This window comes from Geospiza fortis, unplaced genomic scaffold (genome assembly GCF_000277835.1).
Source record: "Geospiza fortis unplaced genomic scaffold, GeoFor_1.0 scaffold171, whole genome shotgun sequence".
In the NCBI taxonomy this organism is placed as follows: Eukaryota; Metazoa; Chordata; class Aves; order Passeriformes; family Thraupidae; genus Geospiza; species Geospiza fortis.
Genome location: NW_005054313.1, coordinates 6,769,900 through 6,775,622, shown reverse-complemented (window position 1 = coordinate 6,775,622; position 5,723 = coordinate 6,769,900). Strand labels below are relative to the sequence as shown.

Here is a 5,723-nt window from a genome sequence, read left to right as displayed (position 1 = left end):
GGGGGGGGCAGGAACTTCCTTTACAGTTTCACTGCTCAGGAATATTGAGGAGGAGGAGGAGAAGAAACAAGTTACTCATACAGTGTAAATCATCCCCAAAATAACAAGAAAAATGGTATGAGTATTTAGAATTTAACTGAATAATTTTTATTGCATTTTGGGAAAAAAATAATTTCTTATCAGCATGATGCAGCTTTGTAATAATTCATTTTATTTGCCTTAAAAAACAACTCCTCCCTTAAACTTATTAAAAAAAAGAAAAAGAAAAAAGCCCCAAACACTTCAAAAGCAAATCTATATGTATTTATACCTGTCAACATACTGGGAAGCAACCATCAGATCATTGCATTGCCTACATACCACATGCCTTTACAGAATATTGTAACCTCACAGATGTTCACTTCTATGTATTTTCTCTTTAAATCAACAAGTCCATTTTTATTTTTAAAATATTCACATACCTTGAGTTGTAAATGGCTCCTGTGTCCTTCTTTTCTTGTGCTCCTTCCATGTTGTGCTTGAGGCAGGGCTGGAAGGGCCTTAACTCAGGTCTCTCTGCACTCTTCTTCTTTTACACATGCAAATAGCCCCAGGGGCTGAACAAGAATGAAGTAAAATGTAAGTGGAATGAAACTCTCAGCATGTCCATCTCCATTCTGTGGAGCAGGGAGTTCCTGTGCAGAATTACACACTTCATGCACAGAGAACTTACTTCTCATCTGTCCATATGCAGAAATGTTCAGATGTCAGATATTTAAAGCTCTCTGAAAAGCATCCGTGTCCAGCTCCCAGAATCCCATGCTGTAGGTTCAGCACCAAGCACTGCCCATCTCAACAAGATTTTATCAGGGCTTGTTGGCAATCTGAGCTGAATAAATAGGAAAGCATTATTTGAGTTAAAAACTTGACATTCTTCCTGTGAGCATTACAAACGTGTAACACTGTGACTATCGTGTTTGCACAACCTCTTCTTTAGTTGACATGTAGATTGCTTTATTTTTATAGTCTTAAAAATAAATCTCTATTATCAGTAACTGGATATAAACTGTAAATCAAGATGTGCCACAACCATCCCAGTCTCATCCTGCTGAAGCCTGGAGAGCATCATCTCAGATGGATTCAGATGTTATCTGGATGATCTGAAGCTGTTGAGATTTTTCCAAGAGCTGTGCTGCCCAGTTTTTGTTTATCCTGTGCAAGTCAACAGTTTTTTATTTCATGAAAGAGTTCATCTACTTTTGTGACTCGGCTTTGGGAGTCTTTAGCCAGGGAGTGCCTTCCTGTTCTCAGGAGCCCGTGTGCCAAAGGAAACACTGACGGGAACATCGAGGCTCCGCAGGAGCTGCTCTCCAGTCCCACATGTTTGGAACAAACAAGGTTGTGAACAGCAAGAGTCTGCAACCTTTTAAGGTAGGTTTATTTCCAAAAGACTGTTGACACAACAGAACAACAAGTTTAAATACAGTGTTTATTGCAATTTATCCTTTTCATGTCCTACATACCGGATGTATTAAAAGCATACAATGTAATACATTATTTGTACAGCATATATGAAAAGTGTATCCCAAAATACTTTCCAGAGTATCTGGAATAAATCACAAAAGAATACTTATCGTGGTACAAATGCAGTCATACAATTGACTTACATTTAGTGTACTTTCTGGGACCTTCCTATATGGCTTTTATTGCTTTTTACAGAAATTTTACTAGTTTCTAACGTGATAGTACTAATTAACTCAGTCTCAAATTGAGAAAATTTATCCAGAAGTGTTACAGTCTTTTCAGTCAGGTTTGTTATTATCTATGCTACTTTACATTACTGCTCATTTGACTGGAAAGCTCTACATTTTCATGTAACACAATGATATAAATACAGTTCCTCTCCTGTTCTTCAGTTACCAAATCTACACCAGTAGTCCAATCAAGTGATAGTCATCCGGCTCACTACATGTCAAAATGCTCTTAAAATACAGTTTTGACTTTAGTCCTTATTTGGTTTAGAAAAAAATACTGTATTTCATCAAACAGTCAAGACAAAATTTACACAGAACGCCTTTACAGTAAAAGCTTAAGGCCTTGCTGCATTCCTCGTAAAGTCTTGAGCAGATTATCATAATGTTGCCAGTCTCAGAGTTAAAAATAGCTTGCAGCATTTTCAGGAGATCCTCAGGAGTATATTAAAAGTAGAATGAACTTCCTTTGAGTCTGTGTCAAAACAGCATTTTGATACTTACCCTGCCCTCTACTACCATTCACTGAGCACCTCACAGTCATCAGGCTCTGTTTCCTGACTTCTGGCCAAAATCAGAGGGGTAAAGGATTTTCACTTTTTAAAACTTGTCAGTTAATGTCTTTTACAGCAACATGCATTTCCTTTTATCTAAAACTACCACCTTCATCCATTCATCTTAAGTTTGAAAGTAATTTTCACAAAACATGGTCCAGAATTCAAGTCCTGAATTACAGAGGGACACAGAAATGCTAAAAAACATTCTGTAAGACCTAAAGTTGTATCCCTAATGGACATTAATATACCTGTTGGGATTAGTTTTTAGTGTCTTTTTCTTCAAAAACAGATACTGTCCAAATATTTGCTGTTACCAGCCACTAGATGGAGATAAGATTTCATGGGTACAAAGCTTATCCCTGAAATCAGTTACTATTCATCTTCTTGTGTGTTCAACATTATTATTTTAAATACAGCTTTAGTAAGTGTACTTGATTTGAATAGACAGGACTGAATTGCATTAGGCTGGAGATAAAAGCAATCCCTTTGTGAAGCTCTGTGGCAAGGTGAGCACCTCCTGGGATTGACACTGCATGAAATATTGATCATACAGAACCTAAGTTGTTTGTTTTCTGTTGCAGGTACTGTAATTAGAAAGAAAAAAAATTCCTTCATTCATGTTAACAGAATTTAAATAATACATTCCTACTTCATTTTAAACTCATTAAGAGTGGAAGATGAAAACAAGATGTAAATAATACCCTATATATATATTTAAATTAGTTCAGTACTAGATACAGTCCCTCCTGCTGCTACTTTGAAGCCAAAGATAAGATTTTAAGTGGTCTGGACAAAAAAAAAAAAAAAAAATTAGTACTCAAAACCCCAAATCCTGATTCAGGATTGCTATTGTTGTTGGAATTGCAAGGACTGCTGCAGGTTGCAGTAGGCAAACTTTTGTTTAATGAAAACTCCTTCTTTGAATGGAAAAGTAAATAAATAAAGTGTCAGGGATTTTCTTACATAATTGCTACTGAAAGTGTCACCCATGGTCACTCTGTCCTGTGACTGAAGAAGTGCCAACCAGTGCCTCCGTCCAGCAAAGCAAATTCCATTATAATCTGCTCTATCCCTTACTGGTTTGAGCAGCAAACACAATATTCATCTGCCATGTGTTGAGGGAATTGTTTTAAACAGCCCAGTTCGTCTCTCCCTCCCAGACAAAGAGTGCTGGGTACAAAAGAGCTGCTCCCAGGGCAAGAGAGCCCTCAACTGCCCCAGGTCTCTGGGACAGGTGTGAGCCACCTTCACTTTGGGCAGATTTGGAGCTTCCACACAAATTCCCTGTGCAGCACAGCTACCGCTCCAGTAGTACTGACAGCAGAATGCATTAGATCTTCATTACTCAAACAGAATTACAACACAATTGAAGAAAAACAACCCAACAACTGTACAGCTATACAAGTCCTTACAGGCATTTGAAATGACACACTGCACTAGACAGCTTCTAAAGAAGCAATATTGCCTGACTGCTGCTTCGCTCAGCCTGCTGCTTCCCCATTCCCTCACAGTTAACACCAGTAGTAACTTCAGGTACAAAGTTACCAAAGAGCTGCTTTCAGGATAAATTTAGCAAGACTCCATGCTGCTGCTCTCCTCTAAACTGATACAAACTTATCTAACCAAGCTGCAAAGGCGCAAAGATCTGCTCATATTTGGAAAGCTGGCTGAGCTGGGCTCTCAGGATGTGCTGCTCCTTGTGCTGAATTCCAGCACTCTCTTGAACGGCGTGTACGTCCTCACCGGCCTCGGGCTTTCAGGAGCTCTGTTCTCAGAGCTTGTGCTGTTCAGGAGACAAGAGAAAGCTTACAAGAGAAAGATTACAGTGTAAAGGTCAGAGTATCACACAGCTGTAATGCCATGGCAGTGAACTTGTGCCCTTGTGTTGATATTGACTGGCTAAAATTAAACTTATCAGTGCATTTGGTATGTTCCATATTTCTTTTCTACAATATTCTATAAAATTCTATATAATATTCAATAAAATTTCTTTTCTATAATTTCTTTTCTATAAATTCTTTTCTATAATATTCTTGCCACAAAGAGTATTTGATAAAAACCATGCCAGATACTGACGTGTTTACAGACCAGCATTTGCTGGTCCTCACAGTGGAATGCCCAGCAATAAAGTTATTAGGATTAAGAGTCCTGCAACAAGAAAAGATAGTGGTATTGCATTTAAGAACAAAATCATTAAGAGTAATTCCATGAAATCTAAACTGCACAGAAGTGCATTTCTTCATAGAGATAAATCTCAAAAAGAGGAAAAATATCAGATAAGTAGGGGCTGTGCTTACATATGGAGAGGCCCGAGAGAGGGCAACAAAGATAGGTTTCTATTGACAATCTGAGTGAAAAAAGTGTATTTAAGGTTCCAAAACACATGCCATTAAAATACACTCTAGGCTGAACTCCAAAATGAGTGTATTTTTAAATTATGAAGTAAATTTTAGTTTGCCTGCTGATTTCATAAGCTAATTTACATTCCTCAAACTAAACAATTCAATTTGCAGAGCGGTTACAATGAACAAGTTTAATTATTGGTAATAAAAGTAAAGTGAAGTGGTCCTCTTTATTTTACTGGTTTGCTTCCTGTTTTGCCCTTCCCCGTGGGGCCTTGTGGGGAACACTGAAGTGCAAGTGCAGAGCCCTGCTCCCAGAGCTCAGTGCCCTGCTGCAGGGTCAGGGCAGAGAAAGCAGGGGAGAAGGGGAGGCACTTTCACCCAAGCTTCCCAAAGCCAGGCTCAGAGCCACTGGCACCACACCCGGGCTTTCCAAAGCCAGGCTCAGAGCCCTGGCATCACACCCGGGCTTTCCAAAGCCAGGCTCAGAGCCCTGGCATCACACCCGGGCTTTCCAAAGCCAGGCTCAGAGCCCTGGCATCACACCCGGGCTTTCCAAGCCAGGCTCAGAGCCACTGGCACCACACCCGGGCTTTCCAAAGCCAGGCTCAGAGCCCTGGCATCACGGAGCAGCCGCAGCGTTCCGGGGCAGCCGCGGCGATGTCAGGGCGCTGTTACCCGGCAATCCTCCACCCCGGGCCTGGAATCTCCAGATTGCCGCAGCCCTTTCCTGTGGGTGTTCCCTGCTCTCCAGTGCTCCCGGTCACACCTCCGGGCACAGAGTGAAGTGTGCACGAAGCCAGGGCTGAGCAGCCCTGGGCAGAGCTGTCCCGTGTTCGCAGCGCTGCCGGCGGCCACTGCACCAGAACGTGCCACACCTCACTGTCCCCTCTCTGGCTTCTCGACTTAAATTGCATTACTGGCAATAACTATGCCCCACGAGTTTGCAGTATGCTTGCATCTTTAAGAAAAAAATAAATCCTAAACCATTAGGATTTAATGGTTAACTGCACCTAGGAGTGAAGTGCTCTTTTAAATTCCACAGTCCACTCAAAATGGTTCACTAATACAACACTGATAAGGAACATTATGAG

General features: G+C 40.7%; 1 protein-coding gene across 1 annotated transcript in view; it reads right to left on the bottom strand.

The window, feature by feature from the left end:
* Positions 1-5,723, bottom strand: part of LOC102042725 (myocardial zonula adherens protein) — a 52,270-nt gene that overhangs the window by 7,668 nt on the left and 38,879 nt on the right. The gene's annotated exons all lie outside the window — the stretch shown is intronic.